The 25,620-nt window shown below is 48.4% G+C and overlaps 1 protein-coding gene across 1 annotated transcript in view; it reads left to right on the forward strand.

Annotated features, from left to right (window-relative positions):
• Window positions 1–291: 291 nt before the first annotated feature.
• The window catches only part of DISP3 (dispatched RND transporter family member 3), a 145,722-nt gene continuing 120,393 nt past the window's right edge, over window positions 292–25,620 (forward strand). The window contains exon 1 of the mRNA XM_069241240.1: window positions 292–377. The gene's annotated coding sequence lies outside the window, so the exon portion shown is untranslated. The remainder of the gene's footprint in view (window positions 378–25,620) is intronic.

The raw sequence follows: 25,620 nt of genomic DNA on the forward strand, positions 1-25,620 counted from the left end.
TAAGCTGAGCCCCTCTAGTCTTGCCCTCCCCTCCCCCGTTTGGTGCTGCGTCCCCTTCCCTGAGCTGTGCCAGCAAAATAGATGTCTGGGCTGTACCACAATCGAGCTATGAGGTTGCTGCTGTGTTTGGCGCTTAGAGTGAGCACATAAAGCAGATGCAACATTTGGGGGGGGGGGGGGGGGGGGGGGGGTCTTGTGGAGTGTCAGTCACATCCTGCGTCTCCATCCCTTCCCAGAGGATATCACGTACGAAGTCCTTTGCCCCTTACCCCCCAGCACACACACGTCCCCAGATGGTACAGCCCGAGTCATCACAAAGGATGCTATAAGAGCTGGTTCCAGAGGCACCGGAGCCGGGGTCTCAGCTGCCGGCTCAGGTGAGTGCTGCTCGAGGGTGGGGTTAGAGAGCCGACGGAGTCTAGGCACTGGCGGCAGACGTCTTCGGGTGGAAGGGTATGAGTGGGTCTGGATGAGGTGGGGGACAGCAGGATTAAGTAACGGCAGTCGGGTGAGCGGGTCTTGTGGGCAGGAAGAGGGGGGTGATACAGCCTGTACACTACGACGTGGAGACTGGATGGTCTCGGAGTTCGAGGTAAAGGAAACTTTTGGGCAAAGGAGTGGATGGGTCAAGGGATATGGGCAAAAAAGGATACCGGAGTGTTCATGAGATGAACGGAGAATAGAAAAGGTTCCTTCATAGTGGAGAAAAGGAGTTACATTTGGATTCCAGTCAGATAAGAAAAGAGCTTCCCGATTTCACCCTCTGGCCCCCGACACCAGAAGGAAGAGAAATTAAGGGTATAAAGACCACAGAAGATGTAACCAGACCTGGGGTGATCGTAGGGTCCTTGGATCAGTGCCTTGTGTTATGGTGGATGCCCCGTCTCAAGATGGGTGCCTCATTTCTAAGTGGGGTTCATGAGCCTCCGGTGGGTTCCAGGTGATAGGGTGGATACAATGCATGTGGCTGATCGATGGTCCATGATAGGTGCAGGGTTCTGTGGTGGGTGAAGGATCCTTTGGTTAGAGATGGATCTCATGGTATTTTCAGAGGTCTACAGTGAGGCTTGATAGTCTATCATATGTTTTTTTTAGTGTTTTATACCTCTAATGAAGCCACAGAGCTCGCTGGTGGTCGAGTAAGAGGCTATTCCATTAGTTGACATGACTGGTAGAGTTTGCCACACAGAATTAGGAAAGTTTTGGTGTTGTGTGTTAGATTTAATGTGGCACTAGGTTTTGTGGGACCTTGCAGCTGTACTTAAACATGGAGTGACGTGTTTAGAAGGCAGAAGACAAAGTCTCATTTCTGTGGATTTCCATTATTTGAAACAAAGGCTTCTCTGTTGTGCATGGTTGGTAGAGTGTTGGCATATAGTGCATCCCATGTGCCAGGATTTCGGTTGTTGCACGGTGGAGTTCTGCCTTTAGCTAGGCACACAGAGAAGCGCACAGTGGAGCAGAATAAGGAGAGATGCCTTACCATCTTGTAGTAGGTACATTCCTATGGTGGATGCAGGTTTTCATGGATGATTCATAGTACTTGGGGTGGCAGGTTCTAAGGTGAGTGCTGCTTCCATGAGTAGCTGGCTCTGTGGTGGGTGTATGGTTGTGTGAGTGGGCTCTGTGTTGGGTACATAGACTGGTGGGCACTTGGTCCTTTGTTAGGTGCAAGGTCCTGGACCTTTGCCATTTGCATGGTGTAAGCAATGCAGGGTCCCTTTGTGGGTGCCAGGCTCTAGAGTAGGTATAGTATACAACAGTGGGTGCAGGGCTTATTGGTGGGAACAGGGTCCTGCCATTGGTGCAGGATCCTGCCATGCCTACAGAATCCAGTTATAAGGATATAGACTTTCAGCAGCAGTTGATTTCTTGGCTACACAGCCAGGCTGGGCCTCCTATCGTGATTTGAAATGGATGTAGGCTGAAGTGTTCTGGGTAAGATTGTGTGGTTGAAAATAGAAAGGGTTTCACGTGCTCACTAATTGTAATGGCGAAGAGGTGTGTAGGACTTATGGCTTTGGTTCATCTAATGATAGGTGGATCTCACAAATGAAGAGTGAGAGGTTATATTTTTCAGCTATGTTATAGATTATGGTAAAGGTAAGAAATCTACTGAGTTTTTTTGTGTGGCATTCGGTAGTGATGAAAAGCCTTTTGTTTGGGTTTTTTTGTGGTTTGGAGAAGATTAAAAGATTTGTGTTGGGCTTTCTGAATGGCGAGGAGCCACAAGTCGAGTTTGCTCTTTTTCTTGGTCGAGATGGTTACTCTTGTACAGGATGTGAACAAAGATGTTTTGGTGAGGATTGGGGTCTTGTGTAAAGTTTGGTGTGGGGTGTTCACTGGAGGTGATAATTCTTGCATTAGGTTTGGGTAGCATCGTCAGTTGTGGTTAGGAGTGTGATGTTGACTCTGCCCTTAGGTGTTATGTTGGGTTTTCTGTGAAGTTGAGAATCACTGGAAGTCTAATGACAAGTCCTATGACGAGTTTTCATTTAGTTGAGGCAGTGAATTTTGTGCTGGATTTATTGTGAGGGGCTTAGGATTCATTTCTTTATATGCAACGTCTCAACAGCCAAATGTCTAATAAAGCTTTTGACCTAGAGGCTGGTGTTGGGCTTAGCTTATTGTGTTCTTGAAAAGGTGGTTGGTTGTTTTTTTACTGATTCGAGAAATGTTGTCCTGTATAGGTTTATTGACTAATCTTAACATTTAAGTCCAAATATATATGTTTTGAGGTTCTGTGCATTTTTATGCTGGACTCTGGACTCAATTTAGTAGTTCTGAGAGTTTATGCTTTCATTTTTTGGAGTTAAATAGAGTTGGCAGGCGAGCTTCTTTTCCTGCTCTAGACTTTGAGGTTCTTGCATTGGCAGTTGTTTGCATTAGGATTGAAGGGTCTTCCAGTGGTGCAGGAAAGGGTCTTAAAGAAGTGGGCATGCTGGAGGACTTCGGTTCTTATGAGAATGAGAAGCATTATGTTTTTTAGTTGTGCAGAGACAGTATTTTGGGTAGCAAGAGATATAAAGGTTGCTATTCATGCCATATAGGGTTTGAAGTCTCACTAAAGAAGGCGTGCGTCAACAGGTCTTTTATGCAGCAGAGGAAAAATGATGATCTCCAGGGACTATTCTGAGTTGTGATACTTCAGTTGTGTGTGTGGCAATTTGTGTGAATCGATGTGTGTCAGTGTGTGCTTGTGTGGCTGTATGTGTATTTGTGTAGCTGTATGTGTGTTTGTGTGATGTGAGTGTTCAATTAATGCTGGTGGAGTATAGTCAGGGTGTTGACTTGAATGAATGCTGAGGACTGTCATTGGACAGTGTGGGGCATATTTAAGAGCTCCTTGCGCCTCCTTATGCCACATAAGCATCATTTTGTTTACGCTAATGTGGCCCAACAAAGTCAAAACCTCCACGCTATATTTACAAAGTGGTACAATGCATGCATTGCACCACTTTGTAATCCCTTGCACCACATTATGCCTGTGCCAGGCATAATGTATTCAAGGGGGGCATTACCCTGTTAGGTGGGCCGAAAGAATGGTGCAAAGAAATCTAAGAGATTTCTTTGCACCATTTTGTTTCTGCATTTTTAACACCTGCACAGAGAAGGCATTAAAATGAGGCTCCCATTGTTTTCAATGGGCCTCTAGGTGCTTTGCAGGATTAGCGTCAACATTGTTGATGCTAATCCAGCAAAGCGGCAAACAAGTGTCAAAAATGTTGATGCTAGTTCCCTAACTACCGCAATGGTGCACCGTATGTTAAATACGGCACACATATGGTGGCGTTAGGGGGACGCCAAGGGACGCATTGAATGTGGCGCTACACTTTTCTTAAATATGCCCCTTAGTGTCAGAGACTCTTTACCTTTGTCCTCTCTCTAGCCACTCCTACTCCCTTGATTCCTTTTTCAATTCTCTCTGTAGGAAGTATGCGGGCGTCAAAGTTAAGTAGACACCACGCTTGAGCACATTAAAGACAAAATGATGCACAGACATTCCAGTGATTCAGAATGGGCTTAACCATAAGTCTTCTGTTCATCCGCAGAGCACCCAGGGCTAGACAAGGGATTACCTCTCGTGATGTGAGTTATATTACGGATTTGGTCCACAAGAGAAAAATTAGCTGAAATGAAGCTCTATCTGCATGCTTACCATAGTATTCCCATCCATCAACTGCAGACCTTTTCTCAGTCAACAGTGTGGTCCTTGCAGGCTGGCTGAGCATGAAAGCTCACCACTAGAACCAAAACAAAATCTGTGTGTTGGTATCTTCACCACAAAATGGTCGGATTCAGACTTTTAGGGTCCTGCACTTAGGGATTTGCAGTTTTTGGGCAAAGAGGAGGTTTTGTCCCCTTCGATCTTCTCTTGCAGTGAGTCCACCCAAAGGACACTACTAGTCAAAAGGTTGACAGGTGTTTGGAATTAGAACTCCAAGTAGGGCTTGAAAGCTGCAGCCTAGTTCCCATCCCTCTAGGCCCCAAGACCTCTGTGACTTCTGGTTTGATGCAGTGGGACAAGGGCTAGAAAAGGGATTACCTCTCCTGATGTGAGTTATATTACGGATTTGGTCCACAAGAGAAAAATTAGCTGAAATGAAGCTCTATCTGCATGCTTACCATAGTATTCCCATCCATCAACTGCATCCCTTTTCTCAGTCAACAGTGTGGTCCTTGCAGGCTGGCTGAGCATGAAAGCTCACCACTGGAACCAAAACAAAATCTGTGTGTTGGTTTCTTCACCACAAAATGGTCGGATTCAGACTTTTAGGGTCCTGCACTTAGGGATTTGCAGTTTTTGGGCAAAGAGGAGGTTTTGTCCCCTTCGATCTTCTCTTGCAGTGAGTCCACCCAAAGGACACTACTAGTCAAAAGGTTGACATGTTGGTGGAATTAGAACTCCAAGTAGGGCTTGAAAGCTGCAGCCTAGTTCCCATCCCTCTAGGCCCCAAGACCTCTGTGACTTCTGGTTTGGTGCAGTGGGAAACCTCTGTCCATTTTAACCCAAAGAACTTCAAGTGAGAAGGAAAAACATGCAGACAGACTGTAAGCGTCAGCTGGGTGAGAAGTAGAGGAGTGATGGAAGGCCTCCTGAAACCTCTGCAGTTCCTCAACAGAGGAGGGGCTTCTCGGAGGGTTGGTTCAAGAGGGAAAGCCTGGCGGGTGAACCAGGTGCATATTCCTGGTCCAAAACTTCATCAAGTTACCACTCTAGAGTTCATTCTCGTATGAAACTATTCAAAATGAATAGTGGGGGCAATCAGGGGGTGTACGGGCTATCCAATTTAGGAGCACCCACTTTCTTGTAATCAATTAAGTTGAATGTTATCTGGTGTTACCTGACCTGAGGTATGAGACATTGGACCATTCTAGGTGCCATTGTGCTTTGTCATGCCCTTTTTTCTTCTCCTCAGAGTATTTTTACTCATCCCCCCCTAGAACTGGGAGATATGAGCGTGCATGAAAAGGAGTTCCTCCACAGGTAAACCTGCCACCTGTGTGACCCAACTTAAATGTAGCTCATCCTATAGTCATAGGGAGGTTACGTTAAGCCCTGCAGGCATGCTCGGCTTCTTTCCCATGCGGCCTCTGAGGATGCTGGCTGATCTCATGTTGTTGGCATGCGAACAGGCCTCTCTGCTGCAGAGTACAACTGGGGGCATGATCTAATTCACTGCCCCCAGAGAGCGTATGCCAGGCCCTCCTAACATGCCAGATCTGTGTGTCTGTGTCCATCCATTCCCTTAGGAGTCTTGACCAATGTATGGTTCTCCATCAAAAGCCAGCCTAAGATGTAAGCCTCGAAGTTGGCATAAGTACAGACAGCATTCAGGTTTTATCAATTTTTCATCAATATAGAAAAACTGAAAAATCTGCAAAACAACAGATTCCATAGCTGTTCCTCACCACCCCAGCCTTAGACATTCCTCACCCTCTGTACTCCACTGGATGTTTTAGAAGTTTATATAAAGAACGCGCTGTTACCACAACGTATTCTATTATGGACACAAGAAGAGTGCAGGGGGCTTAACAAGATGCATACGCATAGAAAGCTTCATTTTCAGTTTCACTTTAAGGTGGTAAATTATACACAAGAGTTAGTGCTAATAGAAGTTTATACCATAGATTAGGCGCTTTTGCAAAGAATGTCTGCCTCCAAGTTCGAACGAAATGGCTAATACATTTTCAGCATTTGCTAACTACGTCTGTCTCGTGCTGTAAACCCCACCATGGGTGACACAGATGACCCGAAAGCTGACCCTGGCTGCTCCAGGCCACCAGCATGACACTGACAACAGCTGTGCGACATGATAAGCTGTTCCTTTCCCAAGCTCTAGGCGTGCGGCGCATTTTGAATCGTCTGCAGCTTTCCCTCCCAGGTGATGTTTGTGAGGGTCAAATATAGGACATCCCCCTAGTCCACTCTGGTTCCCACAATAGTAAAACCTGCGATCGAGGGTCTGTGTTGGTTAAGACATGGCATCCTTTGATGCAGTGCCTTTCGGTGCACAATTACGCCCAAGTGGGAGCCTTAACCTGGGATCTCGGCTGCAGCGCTCAAGGAATGTGTCCCCACCTCCCTTGTCACATCATATCTCCATCTCTCTCTTTGCTGTTCTCTGCTCCTGTGTGCTTGCGGTCCACCTCTGTGCGCTTCACGGACCCTTCCTCTACTGCCACTTCATTTTCTGTTTCCATGTTTACGTCCCTCCGTCCTTCTTGTTCTCTGTACCCTTGTGTCTCAAGTACTCCCGTGCCTTTCGCTGCTTTCGTTTTTGATTCCCTCCTGTGCTGCTGTGCTGTACCTCCACACTGCGCTTCCCTCTCCTACCTCCCGTGACTCAGCCCCCTTCATTTCCATACTTAGCTAACTATATTTTCCGTCTCTCCAAAAAGCGTACGCCCCCAAGATCGCACCCTCCAACATTTGCTGCAACTGCTGGAGCTGGGGGGCTGCCGGGGTGGATGGGGGTGCGATGCTAGGCTACTGAATTTCCCCGTGACTTGTCTGTCTTGGCTCTGTGTGGACCGGGTATTGTCGTGGCCCCACATTCACTCGTCCTGGGCATGTGTCTGGAAGGCTTTCTCCTGCGTTAAATAAACGCCTCGGTTCTAGTTACGTCCTCTCCGGGCTAATTCCCAGCAGCACTTTCATAAGTGGCGGCCGCTCAGGGAAAGAGACAACAGACTGTTACAACAGACTGTTACACCGGACAAAGGGTTCGAGGAATCCAACACCTGACAAACCACACACACGGACAATGGGGCGGAGCTGGCGAGGGGAAGAGGACATCTAAAATGGGAGGTCGCGCTTGGGTCTGGCCGAGTGGGTGTCCTCGACCGTGAGCTGTTTTGTGGGGTGTCAGTTGTGGCCGTCATTGTACTGTGTGGCACTGCATGGGTTACTGAAAGTGAAAGGTACAATTGGTGTGATGGTTGGTGGTGTGCTGGTGGTTGTTGATAGACTGTTAGTGTGTGGGTTCTCACGTGCATGAGCAGTTGATGTGAAGGTTGTCCAGGTGGATGTCAGTCTGGCTGCTGTATGGCAATGTGGATCCTTCGTGATCTCTTGATTTGGAGATTGTTGGTTAGGCACCAGTGTGATGCCTGTCCATGTAGGGTTTATTGGTGTAGGGGCTGTTGTATTGGACCGTTGACGTGGAGAGTGATGGTGAAAGATTTGTAGGTGACAGACTGTCCATGTGGTGATGGGGATGGGCCTTTGATGTGTAGCTTTAGGGTGCTGGGTTGATAATGCGCAGGCAGGCTGTCAGTAAGGGGTTGTCAATGTGAAAGCTGTTGGCAAAGGTTTGTCATTGTCAAGTCTATAGGTGTGGGGCATTCAATGAAAAAAATAAGGCAGCAGGTCTTTTCCATCTATGCACTGAGGATCTGGATCAACATTTCCTTATCCATCAGGACCGCCCCTATGAGCTCCAATTTAAGAAAGAGTTAAAGATGCACCTCCTTGAATGAGACTAAATCACAATGCATTAACCATCCACACCCCGGCTATTTCTCCTATCACTGGTTGATTTATCCTTGTTTTTGACCGTGTATAGTATGCGGCTTCCCATTGGCTAGGTTCACACAATAGAAATACCATACACATCTGCAGGAGTTACTGGTGTCCTGTCCTTCAGTGAGGAAACTGTTTTTATCAGAGTATAAGTGGGACTGTTGTGAGGGTGATTTCGGGAATGTTGTTGTGGGGGTGATGTGGCAAATGAAGTAGAAGGCTGACAGTGTGGCAGGGGCTCAGAAAGGTGTCACCATGTGAATACCAGTGTGGGAAGGTTTTGATGTGGAGTATTAGTTGTGCTACTTTGACAGATGTGGGGAATTATCTGGTCTGGGACATTCTCAGATTTGGGGCAAGATGAAAGGTGTGCGGTTTACAGTTTTGGGGCACTTCCAGGGTGCGTGGCTGTGGGTCACTGCCTTTGAATAAATGCCCGTGGAGAGTGTGGATAGTGAAACACAGTTGGTGTCGGTGGCTGTGGGGGTGCTGTCAGTGGTGAGGCACTGGGAGACGGCGAGTGTGTCAGTGGTGAGGCACTGGGAGCATGAGGGTGTGGAAGCAGCCTGCCACTTGTGGAGGTGTTGCTATGGGTTTTGTGTCTGCTGGTTGTACTGCAGCTGAGAAGTGTCAGTTCTTATAAGGTTGCCTCTCATAATTTAATTTGCATGTATTGTTACCCTCGGGACAAGTAATGATGTGGTGTAGCAGGTTTTTAGGCGGGAGGAGGGCGTGTGTCATGAAACTGAGCCCGCATAACGGAGCCGCCAACAAACGACCCCCCTCCCTCCCCCCGGCCCGGCTCCTCAGCTGCGGCTGGTGTGTGCTCTGTGGTGCAGTGAGAAAAATGTGTCTCACACTGATGTCCCGGTGAGAGAGGGACCGCAAATCTGTAAAGCAGTTGGCAGGAGGGAGAGAAGAAGGTTGCTGGGCGAAGGGAAGAGGTATTTCTACTGGAACCCGTTCCTAGATATGTGCGTCATTGGGCTCCGTCTGCTGCCAAGGGCCCAGCCAGCAGTCATCAGCTGGGTATTGTGCCTGGTGCACTCGCCTCCCTTATTCTACACCTCCCAGTGTGAAGATAATCTCTTGCATGGGTCTTCTCAGGCCCTGCGATTTATCTTTGGTTTGGCTAGCAGAGGTGAGGAGCATAGTGTTGACACTACACACCTTGGTTCTTGGACACCTCCCCCAGTCTGGGTTCCAACGCTGAGCTTTGTGTTTCCTTTGACAAGAATGTGCTGTAAGAACCGTGCAGCGGAGATGAGCCACATGTTGCCTCAGTGCGCCATGTCTCTCCTCCAACTATGTGTGCTGTCAATACCACTCAGCGGAGATCAGATGCACGTTGTCCTCAGTGTGCCCTGTATCTCCCCCGGCTACATTTGCTGTAAGGACAGTGCAGCGGAGACGAGCCACATGTTGACCTCAGTGCGCCCTGTGTCTCCTCGGACTATATATGTTGTCAATAGACCACTCAGGAGAGATGAGATGAATGTTGTCCTCATTGCGTTCTGTATTTCCTCTGGCTATATGTGCTGAAGAACTGTGCAGCGGAGACAAACAACATGTTATCCTCAGTGTGCCCTGTGTCTCCTCCGACTATATGTGCTATCTATGGAACACTCAGGGGAGATAAAAAGGCATGTTGTCCTCAGTGCACCCTGTATCTCCTTCGACTATATGTGGTGTAGGGACAGTGCAGTGGAGACGAGCCACATGTTGTCCTTAGTGTGCCGTGTGTCTCCTTTGGCTATGTGTGCTGTCTATGGACCACTCAAGGGAGATGATATGCATGTTGTCTTCAGTGCACCCTGTGTCTCCTTTGGCTATATGTGCTGTATGTGGACCACTCAGGGGAGATGAGATGCATGTTGTCTTCAGTCCACTCCGTGTCTCCTCTGGCTATATGTGCTATCTATGAACCACTCAAGGGAAATGAGATGCATGTTGTCCCCAGTGTGCCCCGTGTCTCCTCTGGGAATATGTGCAGTCTCTACACTCACCAAATGAGATCCATGTTGTTCTCAGTGTGCCCTCTGTTTCCTTCGGCTATAAGCGGTGTCTATCGACCAGTCAGGCGAGAAGAGCCATATTTCGTCCTCGGTGCATCCTGTGTCTCCTTCAACTATGTGTGCTATCTATGGCCCACTTTGTGGAGATTAGATGCATATTGTCCTCAGTGCGCCCTATGCCTCCTCGGGCTTTATATATGCTGTCTATGGACCACTCACGGGAGATGAGATGATTGTTTCCTCAGTGCTTCCTGAGTCTCTTCTGGCTATGTGTGCTGTGTATGGACTTAGGGGATGAGATGCATGTTGTCCTCAGTGCGCCCTGTGTCTCCTCCGGCTCTACATTGCTACCTATGGACCACTCAGGGATGATGAGATGCATGTTGTCATCATTGCGCCCTGTCCTTCCTCTGGCTACATGTGCTGTCTATGGACCACTCATGGAAGATGAGATGCACGTTGTCCTTAGTGCTTCCTGTGTCTCCTCCAGCTATGTGTGTTGTCTGTGGACCACTCATGGAAGATGAGATGCATGTTGTCCTCAGTGCGCCCTGTATCTCCACCGGCTATATGTGCTGTAAGGACCGTGCAGCGGAGATGAGCCCCATGTTGTCCTCAGTGTGCCCTGTGTCTTCTCCGACTATATGTGTTGTTAATGGACCACTCAGTGGAGATGAGATGTATGTTGTCCTCAGTGCATTCTGTATCGCTACTGGCTATATGTGCTGTAAGGACCGTGCAGCGGAGACAAGCCACATGTTATCCTCAGTGCGCCCTGTGTCTCCTCTGATTATATGTGCTGTCTATGGACCACCCAGGGGAGATGAGCAGCATGTTGTCCTCGGTGTGCCCTGTTTCTCCTCTGCCTATATGTGCTGTAAGGACAGTGCAGTGGAAACGAGCCACGTGCTGTCCTCAGTGCTTCTTGTGTCTCCCTTGGTTATATGTGCTGCCTATGGACCACTCAGGGGAGATGAGATGTATGTTGTCCTCAGTGCGTTCTGTATCTCCACTGGCTATATGTGCTGTAAGGACCGTGCAGTTGAGACAAGCCACATGTTGTCCTCAGTGCGTCCTGTGTCTCCTCCGACTATATGTGCTATCTATAGACCACTCAAGGGAGATGAGAATCATGTTGTCCTCAGTGCGCCCTGAATCTCCTCTGGCTATATGTGTTGTAAGGACAGTGCAGTGGAGATGAGCCACATGTTGTCCTCAGTGCTCCCTGTGTCTCCTTTGGCTTTAATGTGCTGTCTATGGACCACTCAGGGGAGATGAGATGTATGTTGTCCTCAGTGCATTCTGTATCTCCACTGGCTATATGTGCTGTAAGGACCGTGCAGAGGAGACAAGCCACATGTTGTCCTCAGTGCGCCCTGTGTCTCGTCCAACTATATGTGCTATCTATAGACCAATAAAGGGAGATGAGAAGCATGTTGACCTCAGTGCGCCCCGTATCTCCTCTGGCTATATGTGCTGTAAGGACAGTGTAGCAGAGACGAGCCACATGTTGTCCTCAGTGCTCCCCCTGTCTCCTTTGGCTTTATGTGCTGTCTATGGACCACCCATGGGAGATGAGATGATTGTTGTCCTCAGTGTGCCCTCTGTCTGTTCCGGCTAAATGTGCTGTTTATGGACCACTCAGGGTAGAGGAGACACCTAATGCTCTCAGAATACAGCTCATTACACTGACGGCAACATGTGTCTCATCTCCACCAAATGGTTCGTAGACAGCAAATGTGTCCTGGGAAGACACAGGAAGCATGGGGGACACAATCCATCTCATCTGCATTGAATGGCACCTAGATAGCACATATTGCCTGAGGAGACACAAGATGCAGTATATCTCATCTACACTGAGGCCCTACACATCTCATGGGCCCGGAAGAGACACCTAGGGTCCAGAGTATGCCCAGAATACTTGGGGAATGCCACAGAGGACAGTTTGCTTCCGTGAAATAGTCCCAGGGAGACACCATACAAGAGTTAAAACCGTAAACAGAGCACCCATCATAAGTGCTGAAATTGTGGCTCTTTGCATTGAGTCTCTCAGCAACTCGTTTTCGAGAAATGGTTAGCGGTTCCCCATTGAATATATTTAGCCTGATCTTAAAATGGCCGCAGCTTGTGATGTAACTCCCATGTTCATCCGCATTTCGAAGGAGACTGGAGGTTGTTGTTGGAAGCCCTCTCCAGGCATCAGCTGGAACCGTGATACCCTGCTTTGAAAACAAAAGTGCCACGTGACAGGTGCAGATGGCAGGCCATCATGGCTTTTTACAGTGGCAGAGATGGGTGTCACTCGTAGAGCCATAGTGTCATTTTCTTTTATGTCTGTGACACCGAGAGGTGAGTTGGGTTCAAGGTGTAAGGGACAGGACCTACCTATAGCCTAGGTATAGCGGGTAGGTGATGATAACACTTCTGACACATTTCTTCCAGAATCACTACTTTCTTCCTAGATCAAGAAAGTGCAGGATCAGGGCAGGCTCCTGGGTTCTGGTGCCAGTGTTGTGAAACATGGCCCTTTTCAAGGTTGCTAATTATATCAAGGGGTAGTGCTAGAAATGGGGTTTCTGGTTGGCTAGGGTATGCACCTAAGCCAGGCAGAACCCACCCACTCAATTCAGGGTGAGGGAATTACACACTCAAGATAACACCTCCTCAGCCCCTTGGAAGGTTCTCACAAACATTCAGGCCTATTCCAGAGGCAATGTGTAAAGCGATTGCACAACACACACAACACATGTGATGCACTATCCCCACCACAAAGGAAACACAACACCAAGTTATATAAAAATAAACTGTATTGTACACAACATCAATAGACCAAACACAACGTCAGTAATACCCTGCTACTCAAGCAGTTGTCCAAACATTACACAGTACTATTACTCTGCGAAAGCCAGCAGTAGTGACATACAACATATAGGTTACTGGTTATCCTGCAACATAGCAATAGTCAGGTTGTCATTACCACAAAAATGTACATAGGATAAAACCACTAAAATGCTGATGGCCGTATAAACACATTAGCATGGAGGCCACGCCCTCATCATGAAAACACATTCTCTTAACAGTATATTTCCTCATAAACACATTAGAATCCCCATGGCATCTGTCATCATGATGCTTCCCCACCCAATGCTTATATTGTAGGTCAAGGCATGTGAAGTATTACCCCACGAAGAAATGTACATGTTGTGCACCATGTAAAACACCAAAAAACACTTTGCACGCAAGGTTTGCATCATGTCTGCACTTCGTTTACAAGGGCTAAGGTAGGCACAGGGATGGGGCCTCCCTCGAGGGCTTCCTTCCCGCCCTGCTGGCCAAGTCACTCAGGCCCCTGAAAGTGCGCCTACTCAACAGGCGGGCACACTGGCTGAAGAGGGGAACCTTCCCTAGGCTCTCCGTGCGGGATTTCTGGGTGCCGCTCCCCTTACAGGAGATACGGTAGCCTGCAAGCCTCCTAGCTCTAATGTCTGCTTTGGTGCGGCCGGGACCTCCGGTGAGTATCCTCCGCTGGCCGTGCAGTAAAATATTAAAATAAGACTCGCTGGGGTAAGGAGGAGCCCTGAGTACAGCGCCTCATCAACCCATCTCTCCACGGTGTCTCTGGGCGTTCCCCCAAGTGACCTCATCTTGCAGCTTGTCCCATGAGGGGGGAGGGAGAACCTGCAAGCACTACCCTTGAGGTGTTCGGCTTACGGGCCAGTGGCAAGATGTCTCAGGAATGCGGTGTACCAACCCTCCCACGGCTGCGTGCCCAAACTCCAGCAGCAGCTCACAAGGGAAGATTCCAACTGAGAGCTCTTCCTGCCCTCAGCCCAGTTGGCATGATGGCCGCTCATCGACCAGCACCAGACACCGACAATGAGGTGCTCCTGCTGTGCTGGCCTCAATAACAAAACGCTCCTCACGCTCTCAGCATGGCAAACACAGAGTGCTCTCCTGGCATAAAATAAAGCGCTCCTCCTTGCACTGAGAAAATAAATGGCAAAGTGCTCTTCTTGCGCTATGGGGGGTAATTAGCTGCAGCGCTCCCCAGCGTTGTGAGGCAAGAAGAGCTACAGGGGAACAGGGAGAACACCACCCAGCCCCTGCAGACAGCATTTAATTTACCGGCCCTGGGTATAGAGATACACTGGATACACACTGTCCAAGGGACTTACAAGTAAATTAAATGGGCCAATCAGGTGTAAGCCAATCATACCAACTTTAGAAGGGAGAGCACCTGCACTTTAGCACTGATCAGCAGTGATAAAGTACTCAGAGTCCTACAGCCAACAACAAAAGGTCAGAAAAAATAGGAGGAGGAAGGCAAAACGTTTGGGGATGGCCCTGCAAAAAGGGCAGGTCCAACTCAAACCCCTACCAGCCTAATGCCAGGGGAGAACAAACAATAACTTGATGGGCTTCCCTGGTTGGGGCAATAGAACATGGTCCTTGTCCCTCAACGGCAGGGGTACACTCCAGTTCTAGGCCAATCTGATCCCAGTTGGGTCCCTCTGTCAATGCTTTCCAGGCAGCCTAGGCTGCCCCACAATGGCTCCCTAGATGCAAGTGATCAGATCCAGACCCCAGGCCATCCATGGGCCTGTAGCCTCTGAACCCTCACTGAGTGGGGGGTGGTAGCCCCTGGTACATAGCAACCTTTCTCCACTCCACTTCCAACCAGTTCAGGGGTTCTGCCCTGCCACTGATCCACCAACCTAGGGTCCGCACCCATAGGCTGCACCGGGTCTAGAGGCGAGGCTCTCCTCTCTCTACCCCTCCTTCTGGGGTCCTGCCACCTTCTCCTAGGAGTGGTACCACCAGAATCCAGAGCTGTCAGGGTGCTGGATGCAGCCATCCTGCACAATTCTCCTGTGAGCCCAGGATCACCACCCGGCAACTGGCCTCCCAACCCAGTTACCACCCTTGGATTGCACCGGGATCCATAGTGAGTCTCTCCCTCCCCAAACCCTATTCCCAGAGTTCCGCACCCCACCCCCTCACAGGTGGCCAAGCAAAACTCCGCCCATGTACGGAACTCCACGGAGTTAAGTGGAGTTTTTCACTGACTCCACAGAATTCCACTGAGTGAAACTGTGAGCTCCGCACAGTCCTAATTTTAAGCACTTATGGTGGGTGCTCTGTTCAGGGTTTTAGTTCTTGTCCAGTTTCTCCCTGGGACTATTTCAGGGAGACAAAATGTCCTCTGTGTTATTTCCCAAGTATTCTGAGCATATTCTGGACCTTCGCCCTGTGTCTCTTCTGGGCCCATGAGATGTGTAGGGCCCCAGTGGAAATGAGATGTACTGCATCTTGTGTCTCCTCAAGCAATATGTGCTATCTAGGTGCCATTCGGTGCAGGTGAGATGCATGTTGTCCTCTATGCTTCCTGTGTATACTGAGGATACATTTGCTGTCTAAGAGCCATTCGGTGGAGATGAGACACATGTTGCTGTCAGTGCAAAGAGCCATATTTTGAGTATTGCTGGTGGGTGGGATTCACAGTCTTAGCTCTAGTCCGGTTTCTCCCTAGGACTATTTCATGGAGACAAACTGTCCTCTGTGGCATTTCCTTCTCACTCAACATACTCTGGGCCCTCGCCCTGTGTCTCTTCATGGCGCGTGGAAAGTGTAGGGGCCCCAAAGGAGATGAGATGCATGTGGTCTTTACTGTGCCTTGTGTATAGTATAGCTATATGTGCTGCCCATGGACCATGCCACGAGGAAGAAATGCTTTCTGCCCTCTTGGAGCCCTCTGTCTTCTTCGGCCATGTTTACGATATAGGGGTCGTTTAGTGTGGATGAGGCACATGCCGTGAGTGCAATAGGCTAACAGAGACACTCTGCCCCTGCGTCTCTTCAGAATGCATGTGATGTCTAGGCTGTGACACTGCTTTGTATCATGTGCTGTTCTCTTTGACACCCCAACTGTGTGAGCTTCATCCTGGGCTCTGTCTCTCCTCAGGACCAGTTCTCGGAGGAGCGTAGCCTATTGTCGTCTTAGCCTTGCGCCCATTTCTTGGCTACCTCTTCTAACATATACTATCATTCTGGGCTCTGTGCCTTCTACTATATGAGCTCCCCCGAGAGCCGCTTGTCATGGAGCCTAGGGACCAGCTCGAGAACTCACATTAACATGCGTCCCATTGGTTAGGTTCACGTAAGTGGTATTTGTATAACACAAGCCTAGACGCAACAGCTCTACCACCTAAAGCCTGCGTCCTTTACTCCGTCTCCTCAGGCCAATTATACATCTCTTTGGTACTAGTTGGAAGCACAAAGCACTCTGTTTTCCTCAGCCAAGGGTACGGTACATTGGCACTTCTGCCATTCTGACCCTTCTCATAGGCTCTGAGTCCCTTCCCGCTCAGGGCATGTGCTGTCTGTCCTGGGACTCCTCACTGAGGTGAACTGCTCTGTGCCCATGTCACCTCTCCCAGCCCGAGTCCCCATCCTGGACCCTGCATACCAGCCGAATGTGCCACCTTTGAACCGTCCTGGAGAGACGAAACAGCCCTCTGCCCTGGATGCCAGGGGGTGGAGTCCTCACCATCGACTTTGTGTCCAAGGCGTGCGTGCCACCTTGGAACCGTCCTGGGCAGCCCTCTGCCCTCGGTGCCTGGGGGGCATCTTGGACACCCACCCCCCAGCCTGAGTCATCACTGTGTACTTTGCGTCTCAGTCGAACGTGCTACATTGGAACCGTCCCTGGAAGACGAAGCAGCCTTCTTCCCCTCGGTGCCAGGGCAACCGGGACACCCACCCCAAATAGGGTGACCACCCGTCCGTAAATTTCACGGACTGTCCGTAATTTCGCCCTGCTGTCCGTTGTCCGTGATGAAAGCTTTAACGGACGGCATTTGTCCGTAATTTTAGCCTTTCACCTAAAGGGCAACGGAGGCAGGGCAAAATTACGGGCAGAGGAGTTTCCCCAGCTGGGCTGGAAGGCAGGGGGTCTCCTGTGCTCTGAGGGAGGGAGGGGCAGACAGATAAGAAAAGGCCTTCTTGCCAGGGGGTCTCCTTCCCTAAACACATGCAAATGTGGGCAACTGGTAAATCTGCAAATACAAAGGGGCTTGAAAACCTGCATTGACTTTACGAAAAGGAGCCACTTGAAGTTTTCTGGTGGCAAAGATATTTCTTTCAGAGAGGTATTGAATGGTTTTCCAAGGTGAGCTGTGGAGTGTGTAGTTTTAATGGAGTGTTATAACAGTTTTTTAGCACTAGGTATAAACTGTATATTATTCAAATCTGTATTTGAGAAGCGCTTTTTTTTTTATTTAACCGAAATGTATTTGCGCATTTTGTAGCAGCCTTTATTATAATGTAATTGTATTTTTTACAGTTCTTTCAGGTACCTCGGTACCTCAAAGTACTAACAAACATTGGCAAAGCCAGTTGGTCTCATCTACGAAAGAGTTATTGGCTTTGCTAATGTGTTTTAGCCATTAGCCATGTTATACACCAGAGTGGCTGCAGTTCAGCATGGCTTAAAGCTAGTGGCATAGTGGTGTGGAGTGGAGTAGAGTAGCATAGGAGCAGTGGCGTAGAGCCCAGTGGTGCAAAGTACAGTGCAGTGGGGTGCAGTGCAGTTGTTTAGAGTGCGTTAGCGTAGAGTGCAGTGGTTTAGAGTGCAGTGGCATGGAGTGGCATGGGACAGAGTAGAGTGGCGTAGAGTGCAGTGGAGTAGAGTGGCATACAATAGAGTGGCAGAGAGAGCAGTAGTGTAGAGTGGTGCAGTGGCATAGATTGCAGAGTAGACTCACGTTGCAGGGAGTGCAGTGGCGTAGTGTAGAGTGGTGCAGAGTAGGGCAAAGTGCTGTAGAGTGGAGTGATGCAGAGTAGAGTGGCATAGAGTGCAGTGGCATAGAATGCAGTAGTACATAGTTCATTGGTGTATAGTACGGTGGTGGAGAGTGCAACACTGCAGAGTAGAGTGTCAGTGCAGTGATGTTTTGTGGAGTAGAGTGGCACAGAGCAGTGGCGTAGAGTACAGTGGTACAGAGTAGAGGGCAGTGGCGTGCAGTTGTTTAGAGTGCATTGGCGCAGAGTGCAGTGGCATAGAGTGGCATGGGGTAGAGTTACATAGAGTGCAGGGAGTAGAGTGGCATACAATAGAGTAGCAGAGAGTGCAGTAATGCAGAGTGGTGCAGTGTCATAGAGTGCAGAGTAGACTCATGTGGCATAGAGTGTAGTGGTGTAGAGTGGTGCAGAGTGGAGTATTGTAGAGTGGTGTAGAGTAGAGTATAGTGCCTAGAGTGCAGTGACATAGAGTAGAGTGGTGTAGAGTGCAGAGTTGCAGAGTAGAGTGTCAGTGCAGTGGTGTAGAGTGGTACAGAGAACAGTGGCATAGAGTACAGTGGTGCAGAGTAAAGGGCAGTGCAGTTGTTTAGAGTACACTGGTGTAGAGTGCAGTTGCATAGAGTGGCATTGGGCAGAGTAGAGTGGCATAGAATGCAGTGGAATAGAGTATATTGTTGCAAAATGCAGTAGTACAGAGCAGAGTGGTGTAGAGTATAGTGGCGGCCAGAGCAGTGTTGCAGTGGTGTAGAGTGCATTGAACTAGAGTGCCGTGGTCAGAGTGGTATAGAGTACAGTGGCGTAGAATAGGATTGTTTCAGAGTAGAGTGCAGTTGCATAGAGTGGAGAGGTGCAGGGTAGAGTGCAGTGGCATAGAATGCAGTGGCACAGAGTGCAGTGGCATAAAGTAGATTATTTCACAGTAGAGTGAGGTGGTTTAGTGTAGAGAAGTGCAGGTTAGAGTGGAGTTGCATAAAGTGGCATAGAGTGTGATGGCATAGAGTAAAGTAGTGTAGAGTGCCGTGGCATAGAGTGCAGAGGTGCAGAGTAGATTAGAATGATGTACAGTGTATTGATGTAGAGTGCAGGGGCATAGAATTGAGTGTTACAGAGTAAAGTGCATTAGCATAGAGTGTATTAGCTTAGAGTGCAGTGGCGTACAGTGCAGCGTGGCAGAGAGTGGAGTTGTGCAGATTAGATTGGTGTTGCCTAGACTGGAGTGGTATGGCGTGCAGACGAGCAGAGCGCAGTGGTGTAGAGAGGCGTAAAGTGCAGTGGCTTAGAGTAGAGTAGTACAGAGTAGAGTAGAGAGGCATAGTGTGAAGTAGCATAGAGAGCAGTGGCATAATGTGGAGTGGTTCCGAATGGAGAAGAGTGCAGTGGCATGGAGTGGCGTAAAGTGGAGTGATACAGAGTAGGGTGCAGTGGTGTGGAGTGGTGCAGAGCAGAGTGGAGTGGAGCATGCATGATGTGGTAACACACTGCCATTACAGACAACACATTTTTGATTGAAATGACCATTACATTTGCACAGATATACAGTTTTTCAAATCAAACTACATTGTGCAGAGACGATGATGTGTGGAAATTGCTTCACCTAATGCAATGATTTGTTTTAATCATGTAAAGGTATTTGTTTCCAGCACAGTTCAGAATTAACAAAAATGTGCTTGATTTGTACTTCTAATTCTGATATCTTCTGAAGTCTATTTAAATGTTGTCATGTGATAGAAAAAACTCTTTCCTAACCCCAGTATCCAGCAAGATTGTCGCATAAATCCTCTCACTTTGAAGTCAGAGAAAGGAAAGTAAACACTAAGGCCCTCATTCTGACCTTGGCGGGCGGCGGAGGCCGCCCGCCAAAGTCCCGCCGTCAGGTTACCGTTCCGCGGTAGAAAGACCGCGGCGGTAATTCTGACATTCCCGCTGGGCTGGCGGGCGGCCGCCTTCAGGCCGCCCGCCAGCCCAGCGGGAAAGAGGCTTCCACAATGAAGCCGGCTCGGAATCGAGCCGGCGGAGTGAAAGCTGTGCGACGGGTGCAGTTGCACCCGTCGCGTATTTCACTGTCTGCGCAGCAGACAGTGAAATACTTGTAGGGGCCCTCTTACGGGGGCCCCTGCAGTGCCCATGCCAGTGGCATGGGCACTGCAGGGGCCCCCAGGGGCCCCGCGACCCCCCCTACCGCCATCCGGTTCCCGGCGGTCGGACCGCCGGGATCTGGATGGCGGTAGGGGGGGTCGGAATCCCCTCGGCGGCGCAGCAAGCTGCGCCGCCTTGGAGGATTCAATGGGGCGGCGGGACACTGGCGGGAGACCGCCAGTGTTGCCGGTCCGACCGCGGCTTTACCGCCGCGGTCGGAATCCCCATTGGAGCACCGCCGGCCTGTCGGCGGTGCTCCCGCGGTCCTCCGCCCTGGCGGTCTTTGACCGCCAGGGTCAGAATGACCGCCTAAGTTCCCACCGAAGACAGAGCCTGACATTTGACTTTGTTCTTTGAATGCACAGCAAATATGATAAGATAAGAACAAGATTTACAGGCCTGTTTACAGAAAGGGAGCACTCGGCAGGATACTGTAAATAAGGTTTTGGCAAGGGAAGGGATGAATTCAAGCTGCATAGCCTAAAACAAATAAAGCCAGCAAATTGAAAGCAACAAATTGTGAGTTACAAACCACAAGGCCAATGGCAAGCAACGGGCAGAATGCATTCACAAGGAAGCACTATGAATTTACTTAAAGTGACAGCTGTGGGATACTTTGTGGGGAAAGTCCAGTATTTTAGTCCATATCTTTCAGAGGTTTGGTACATCAATCACCCAGGCAGTATGACAAGAAGACCTGGAGAGGTTTCCATGTTGCAGGATAGGTCTGTACACCCATTCCATCAGTTTGCCGCCATTTCCTATGGTACAGAGCTTCTGGCACACCTCTTGTAGGGTTAGTGCTAGGTAGCAGACATGAAATAGGGCATTTAATGATTATTTAAGGTGGTTGTAAGTAAGGAGTTGACCGGGGTGAAGATGGTAGTCTGCCACAAGGGTTTGGAAATTTAGTAGCTCACTGTTCAGAAACAAAGTCCCCAATTTTAAGACACCTGCAACATGCCACTGATGGAGTTGCTCTGAGCACAGCCATCCTATGCGAGTGGGAAGGCTTAGCAAAGGTAGTGCAGGAGCATAGGGTTTCTTTGTGTCAGTGAGTTTACACGTTCTGGCAAGGCAAGAGAAAGCCATGCATGATAACCCCAGATGGTGATCCATAGAATGGTCAGTAGGAAACGATGAGCAGTGCATTAAGCCTTCCTTAAAAGTCTTTACTGGTAAACCCCATCTCATGCAGGGAGGTGGGCAGAAAGCCAGTGAGCCACCCATTGGACATCTGCAGCTGAATAAAAGCATTCTAAGTCCAGAAGATCTAATCCATCCGCAGTCACAGTTAGCTTTAGAGTGGAAAGAGCTCCCGATGGCGCCGCAGCGACCAAATCAGATGTGTGGCCTGTCTGAAGAAGGAATGAAGGATGAGCAGGGGAAGGTTTGCAAAATAATACTATCATTGGGGTAGCACACCATCTTCGCTAGTGCCACATGGCCTCTACAGAAAGCAGAAGAGAAGACCAAAAATCAAACTGGGCTTGGAGGGACCGTTCGCTCTGCCGAGATTTTCATCCTGGAAATCAGTGTAAGAATGGTAGATATTAATCATTAGGTATCGAAAGGTAACTGGTTCCCAGTTCAATCTGAGATCTAATTGTGTATGAAGGCGAAAACAGTGGCATGTGTTAAAGAAACACTAATTAAATTTTAACATTTGTAAATTTTGTTTGTGCAATTTACATCCCAAATATTTTGAAGATTCTATGTGTACTTGACACTTAAGGATAACCCAGATCTCTAGTTTGGCTTTTGCTCAATTTCAAAACCATAAAAAGACATGGACTAAGAGGGCAATTGCCTTGCACAACCTTGCAAGGGGTCTGGCCCCTGCTCACCCTTCACAAGCACTAACATGCGAACCATTGCACCAGAAGATTTTGCCAAGGTGGATGGGTGTTGATTGTTCAACCACTTGACAGTGCCCCTTCTGTTTCGCTCCTGTGTGCAGACAACTCCCCAGGTACCCAATACCTTCAAATAGTCTTGGTGGACCCATCTTGTCCGATTTTAGGAATTGTCCCACCTTGTTCGTCTCTTCTTTATTTATCCAGTTGTTAGCAACAATCCTTTGAATTATTTGCCGTGGATCTCCCATTTGATCTCGATTTCATCCTACTCTTTTATTATCTTTGATTGGTAGTCCGAGCTCCCATTTCTGAGATAAATGTAGAGTCCCAAACATACACTCTAGTGCAGTGAGACTACAGACAAGTTGTGGGTACCTCACATCCTGTCATTAGGTGTGAGACTGTCACCCAGACCATCTGCCCTGCCTCTTTAAAAAAAATTAGGTTGAAAGTCCATGGGCGGTTGGGGTAAGCCAGATGTTTTTGTTCAATTTGTTTAAACGAGCATAAGGTTAATTACCTTAATGTTTCCCAAACTGTTTGCCAGGGGTTTTGAAATGTTCAGAAACATAATCAAAATGTTGCTGTTACTTTCTCTTCAGGAAAGATCGGGTAGATTTGGGTAGGGGTGATGGCCTTGCTGTGAAGGGCATTCATTTACTACTGAACAAGGAGGTAATGTGACACATGAATGTAGCACACCAGGAGGCAATCACAAAAGGTCCACAGTGAATAAATAGTGCTATGTTAAAAAAGAGTAAATAAATGCACTGACAACATAGTGAGGCATGGCCTCTCTTGCGTGTCTGTAAAACTGACGTTTGTTCTTGAAATTTTGTCGTGAATTTTGACCCTTTGTCCTGAATTTTTGTCCTGAATTTTGACCCTTTGTCCTGAATTTTTTACAGTCCTGTCCAGAATTTGCCTCAGTGCCAGGTGGTCACCCTAACCCCAAAACCCAAGTCCTAATCCCGGACTCTTTATCCCAGCCGTACTTGCCCGCTTGGAACCGTTCTGGCTGTGCAGCCCTCTCCCCTCGGTGCTAGGGGGTGTATGTTGGACACCCCCAGCCCGGGTCCTCATCCGGGTCGTGTGTCCCAGCGTATGTGCCACCTTGGAAACGTCCTGGGTCAGTGAAGCAGCGCTCGGTGCCAGGTTATTTATTCTGGGCCACTCCTCCCACCACCCCCAGCCCAAATCCTCATCCTGCACTCTGTGTCCCAGCCGTATGTGCCATAGTAGAACCGTCTCGGGGAGAGGGAGCAGCCCTCAGTGCCAGGGGGTGTATCCTGGACACCTGCCGAAAGCTGGGCCCTGTCCTGACACGCATGAAGTCATCACCAGCAGTGTTTTGAGGTCAATGGCTGAGAACCCCTTCCGCTCCTTCCAATTGCGTGGCCATCTGCACCCCTCCCACTGGCCCTGGCGGTGCAACGGGGGGCTGGCTGCCAGGATACCAAGGCTGTTTGCCGAGCAGAGCCAGGGCTCATCGCAGAATTATTCATGAGCACGCGTGTGTTTCCAGGCCCTGGAAGATCGAGGCGGTAAAAGGTCGCTTTGCCAGTTACGGTTCCACTGGGGAAGGGTCGCCTCGGGCTCACAAGGAGACGCCCTGCGAAGCCCTAGCTTCTGGGGGTACTTCCAGGGCAGGGGGCTGGTGTGCCACCTGCTTCTGGGCCGGATGGCGCGCGTGAGCACGGGTGCTATGGAAGGCATAGACACACAAAGAGAGGCCTTCTCTATGCACCCGGCTGCAGCCCCCTCTCCAGATTTTAACCGCAGGGCGTTTTCACTCCTTTTATCCGTGTTGTAAATCCCACCATTCGTGGTTTTTTTTTTGCCTTTTTGACGTGATTTTACTTTTTTGTCATGCTCGAGGTAATATTTGAAGTAGAACATGTTAAACGTTCTATTCAAACTCTAAGACTGAACAACAAATTTTAATGTGAACATATTTAAAAGTCTACTATCAGAGTAACTGATTAAAGTGGTTAAAATGCCACTTTAGTGAATCCCACAGTGTCACCAGCCTTTTAAACATGTCTATAAATGCCACTTCCCTTATTTCATGTAGGTTGCACTCGGTTTCCCTGTCCAGTCTCTAGACTTGTTAAATGTAAATGTATCTTACAGCTTGGTGGCATGACGCTCCTCAGCTTTATTACTTCTCGGTGGAAATAGATCCTAAATTTTGTTTTTGCTTTTCGTTTTTAATTACTTTGGCTGTTTTTCTTTTATTTACTCGTGTTCTGTGTTTTGGTTGTTTCTCGTGTCTCAATTGCATATTTTGTTTTGACCAGCATTTTCATGTAAGTACATGACGTACATATTTAATACATACTGTGCCTCATGCCTCTAGCTAAGTTCTTTCTTTGCTTATATTTGGCATCTTTTTTATTTCGTATCTTGGTTTATTTTGTTTCAATTTTGTTTCTGTGTTGTTAGGGGTACCTAGTGCATGGTTTCTACTCACCTTCTAGTTTATAACTGATGCCATGGTTGCACGTATTGTTTTACTTTTATCGTATATGCTTATCATTTTTCAGGTGTGTCTTTTATTTTGTCTTGCATTTTTGTTGTATCTTGGTAGTTTGTTATATCTTGATTGTATTTTATATTTGATTTTTATCTAAAGTTTCAATTTGTATCTAGCATCCTGGTGCTTCTCCCTGTGGTTTTTATGTGGCTTGCACTTTGCAGCTTGGTTGTATGTAGTTGTGTAGTCTCAGCTATATCATGCATCCCTAATATTTTTCAGCTTTGTGACTTTGTTGTGCGTCATTATCATCATCATGTTTGTTGATTGTTAAGCTTAGGCACACATGCACATTCCTTAGTATTTAACTTTATCAAGATGCTTTTTATGTGTGGTTAGAACACCTTCTCTAGTACCAATCTAGAATAAGAACTATTGAAACTCTGGTTCCTGGATACACCTTTCCCTGGCACAAATTGAAACGTACTTATTTGGCATCTCCAGATCCTGATTCTGAACTACCTTAGTTGGTATATGTAGATAAATCCATCATTAAGTCACCCTACATATTATAAGATTTTTCTAGTCTGCAGAGTTTTTAGTAGGCCTGGGCCTAGTTTGTGGAGTTGCGCTACACGGAGTTCCGCAAAGTGTCCAAAAAAGTCCACCACGATACGCAGAGTTCCGCAAGCAGTGGAGTGCGTTAGGTCGCGCCGTTCGCACTGATTTTTAGCACCAGGTGTTTGTTCTGTGCTGAAAAAGCAGGACAAATGGCTCCCTGCACAGCACAAGAGGGCGCTGCTTCTTTTCTGCCGCTCAAGTTGATTTTCTACTCGAGTGGCAGCTAACTCAAAGCAAATGGAAGATTTCTCAACGCGAGCGGTCACAACCATCTGTGACTGCTCACATTGAAAAATCTCGCTGGGAGGTGGTCTCGAGTAAGATTTTCTTTGCTTGTGCTCGCCAACTTACCATTGATGACTGCGAGCGAGGAAAAAACTCTGCTTCACTCCACTATGCAGAGTTTTTCAGAACTCTGCGCTCTAAGCAGATTGCGGAGTGGAAAAAACTCTGCAAACTCCACCAGCAGAGAGGAGGTCACCGCCCACCCCTAGTTTTTAGGGCCTGCCTGGGGGTATTCCATGTTTGGTGTAGAGGGTATGAATGCCCTCATCGCCTCTTCACTCGTGCTTTTGGAAAGTGTGATGACTAGTCCTTAAAGTGGTTGCAGTTGCATCGGATGCTTGTCAATACTATTCCAGAGACAGAAGGGTAAACAATTTCATTCGAGCCTTAAGACTTGATTCC

Source organism: Pleurodeles waltl, chromosome 6, assembly GCF_031143425.1.
Source record: "Pleurodeles waltl isolate 20211129_DDA chromosome 6, aPleWal1.hap1.20221129, whole genome shotgun sequence".
NCBI lineage: Eukaryota > Metazoa > Chordata > Amphibia > Caudata > Salamandridae > Pleurodeles > Pleurodeles waltl.